Here is a 4,130-nt window from a genome sequence, read left to right as displayed (position 1 = left end):
TTATTGTTCTTTCATTTCTGTTTCTTTTGGTTTTTGAAACAAGGGTCTCATGTACCCTGGGATGTTCTCTAATGCATTGTGTATCCAAGGATAAGGTGAGCCTCTGTTCCTTCTGCCTCTACCTCCTGCGTGCATACACATATGTGTACAGGTGTACACATATATGTGTGTAGAGGCAAAAGGAAAACCTCAAGTACAGTTCCTCAGGAGCTAGCTACCTTGTTGAGGAGCTCGTACTGACCTGGAACTTGCCAAAGCAGACAAGGCTGGCTGGCTGGCTGCAGTGCCCACGCCTCTCCTGTGCTGGGTGTAAACATGCACCACTGTGCCCAGTGCTGGATTATAAACATGCACCACACCACTGTGCCCACACTCTTTTTGTGTGGATGCTGGAAGTCAAACCCAAGTCCTCATGCTTTCAAGGCAAACACTTTACCCCACACATTCTTCTTGAGATTGGTGGTAATGTTGCTCTCTGCCCCTCCCTGTTCCAGAGACAGCCACATCTTGTGCAGTGCCAGCCTCGTCCTGTAGACAAAATGGTGAAGGTCTCTGTGAACAGATTTGGCCATACTTGGTACCTGGTTACCAGGGCTGCCTTCAGCTCTGCATCTGGCAAAATAGAGATTGTTGCCATCAGCGACCCCTTCATTGACCTCAACTACATGGTCTACATGTTCCAGTATGACTCTACCCACGGCAAGTTCAACAGCACAGTCAAGGCTGAGAATGGGAAGCTTATCATCAACGGGAAGCCCATCGCCATCTTCCAGGAGCAAGATCCAGCTAACATCAAATGGGGTGATGCTGGTACTGAGTATGTTGTGGAGCCTACTGGCATCTTCACCACCATGGAGAAGGCCGGGGCCCACTTGAAGGGTGGGACCAAAAGGGTCATCATCTCCACTCCTTCTGCAGATGCCCCCATGTTTGTGATGGGTGTGAACCATGAAAAATATGACAACTCACTCAAGATTATCAGCAATGCATCCTGCACCACCAACTGCTTAGCTCCCCTGGCCAAGGTCATCCATGACAACTTTGGCATCATGGAAGGGCTCATGACCACTGTCCATGCCATCACTGCCACTCAGAAGACTGTGGATGGCTCCTCTGGGAAGCTGTGGAGAGATGGCCGTGGGGCTGCCCAGAACATCATCCCTGCATCCACTGGTGCTGCTAAGGCTGTGGGCAAGGTCATCCCAGAGCTGAACGGGAAGTTCACGGGCATGGCCTTCTGTGCTCCTGTCGGAGACCAAACCCTAGAAAACCTGAGTTTCAACAGCCCTCACCTAGAAAGTTCACCAACCTTGCGGTTTACAGCAACGCGCCCCCCACTTCTTCACACAGGTTGATCAACCAGTTCTTTACCTGGCCGAACACCTGGAATGGTCTGGGCGGAACCAGCATTCCAGGAAAGCTGCAGATGCCTCGAGCCTCAGCCAGCATCCGTCCAGGATGACCTTTCTTCCTTCTGTGCTTCTAGTATCCCCCTCAGCCTCTCCCTACTTCCTCTTACCGAAGTGTTCAAAACCAGACGTTTTACGTTTCACTAAAGAGGCCTTGACACAGAACCCCGATTGCTTGGCCTCCCTCTTCTTTCCTGCCCATTTTCTCTTTCAGGCTTGGGTTCTCCTTGACACCCCGAATTACTAGGTCCCGCCGGTCGGGACATGTTCCTACCCCAATGTATCTGTCGGGGATCTGACAAGCTGCCTGGAGAAACCCGCCAAGTATGATGACATCAAGATTTTGGTGAAGCAGGCATCTGGGGGCCCACTGAAGGGCATCCTGGGCTACACTGAGGTCCAGGTTGTCTCCTGAAATTTCAACAGCAACTCCCACCCTTCCACCTTTGACGCTGGGGCTGGCATTGCTCTCAATGCCAACTTTGTAAAGCTCATTTCCTGGTATAACAACGAACACAGCTACAGCAACAGGGTGGTAAACCTCATGGCCTTCATGGCCTCCAAGGAATAAGAAGCCCTGGACCACCCACCCCGACAAGGACACTGAGAGCAAGAGAGAGGCCCTCGGTAGCTGGGGAGTCCCTGTCCCAACTTGGCCCCCAACACTGAGCATCTCCCTCCCTGTTTCCATCCCAGACCCCCATAGTAACAGGAGGGGCCTAGGGAGCCCTCACTACTCTCTTGAATACCATCAATAAAGTTCACTGCAGCCCCCCAAACATAATATATATGTATACGTGTGTGTGTGTGTGTGTGTGTGTGTAGTGTATTGTTTATTTTAGACGTGTGCTTATTCATACAAAGGGGGAAAACCAGAATGGTGCATCCTGTCAGCAGGTGATACAAAACCAGAGTGATCTGGAGAAATATGAGCTGAGAGACCCCCAACTCAATGTTTTTAGACCTCTAAACAACTAGCCCAGCACAGAGTAACTTGTTTTCTGCTTTCAGTTTGAGAAAGATAGCCCACCCTGTTCTAGTTCCAATGTTTAACTATTCAATGCCCCAAGGACGTTTGCTCCAGAAAATCTCTAGCCTTCCTTACTTCTTATTCTGTACTTCCCCATTCCGTGCATTTTGTCCTCCACCCCTTGCCTTGTGAATTGTGGCCTCCAACCCTTGTCTTGGGATTTTTTCCCCTTTAAATACCCCTGACTTCAGTTGCACGGGGTCCTCAGTCCTCTACCCCTGCCTGGGGAATGGCTGTGGAACCCAGAATTCTGGAAATAAATCCTCATGCTATTGCATCAAGACCGTTTCTCGAGAACGATTTGGGTGTCGCCTTCCGGGGTGTGGGGTGCTGGGGCACCCTCGGTTTTGGGGGTCTTACAGAGCCACGCCCATGGTATGAAGCACCGATCTGCTAAGACCATTGGACACAAACTCCTGAACTCTAGGCCTCCAGGATTTAGGCCAATTAAAGATAAATAAATAAAAGTAAAAATCTAAAAAATGGGCGAAACACTAAACAAGTCCTGAAAGGGGGTTACCTCTCTGTCCTTAAAGTACAGCTAATTTAGGGACTTGTAACTCCTTGCATGTGTTTTGTTCTGACTCTTACCTCTGCTTTATAGAGGTAAGCGAAGGTAACACTGAATCCCCCCCAGCCCCCTCCCCCCACACTACTGCTAAGGCTGTGTTAACTAACATCAGTAAAACTGAACTGTTATCTGTGTGCCACAGGCTAGGCCTCAGTCCACCCTCTGTGTTCATTCTGGCCTTACTGCTGAGAATCGCATTGATTGTTAAAATTAACTTTCTCAAAATTCATTGCTACCACAGCATGTTATCAATTGGTGATATTACTTTTTCCTATTTTTTTTTATTTTTCCCATATATTCTGGTATGGAAAAGGTAGAAGGAGAGGTGCCACAATGCCTTTTTCTGGGTTTCATGTCTGTTGTACAAGTGCACTCCCAGTAACTGTGGCTACCCACACCAGACCTGCACAAGATTCAGCCAGTCAATGACATTATTTTAATATATAGGTGAACTAAAGATTGACTGAAATCAGTATCAATGAGTATGTATACAGACTCTATAGAAGCATACCACACTCCTAAAATCTTGTGCAGGAGAAAGACAAAGGCATGTGTGCATGTATACACACACACACACACACACCATTTGTGTTTGTCATATATCCCAATTCTGAGTTGTCTGAGGCTGAGAGTAATTTCCTTCTGATTGACTCTATTGGCCTTTATGGGAGGGCATGCTAAATGTTAAAGGGCCGAAAGATTTACTGGAACATTCTACTGTGGCTTTTTTAACATTCACTGCCCACACTCACTGACTCAAGACTTCTGGTAGAAGCTCTTAGGCACTCCTTTTTAGAATTGCTAAGCTGTTCAGCAATCCTTCTTGCAAATGATTTCCTTCTCACAAACAGAATGACCAATCAAGGGTGGTTTCTGCAGAGACAAGAAGAAAGCTCACATCCTACTGAGGACTGGCCTCACAGATTCTGATGGAGCCTCCTACATTCTGCAGATAGTGACAGCAAGAGCTCATCACAGGTCCCGGCTGTCGCCGTGGGTGTTCTGTGTCAAAGACAAGGGCAGATGATCAACCCCAAGATGTCAGCTGGGGTGATGAGATGAACAACTTTCCCGAGGCGACCACCAGGCAATGACCGTGACCTTCCAGCCTCTGTGCTCC

At 48.4% G+C, this 4,130-nt stretch overlaps 1 pseudogene; it reads left to right on the top strand.

The window, feature by feature from the left end:
- The first annotated feature begins 527 nt into the window (after positions 1-527).
- Positions 528-1,980, top strand: LOC127691294 (glyceraldehyde-3-phosphate dehydrogenase-like; annotated as a pseudogene).
- Positions 1,981-4,130: the final 2,150 nt, after the last annotated feature.

The sequence above is a fragment of the Apodemus sylvaticus genome, chromosome 8 (genome assembly GCF_947179515.1).
Source record: "Apodemus sylvaticus chromosome 8, mApoSyl1.1, whole genome shotgun sequence".
NCBI classification, from domain to species: domain Eukaryota; kingdom Metazoa; phylum Chordata; class Mammalia; order Rodentia; family Muridae; genus Apodemus; species Apodemus sylvaticus.
The sequence above is the reverse complement of the archived record's forward strand: the minus strand, read 5'-3'. Positions and strand labels throughout refer to the sequence as shown.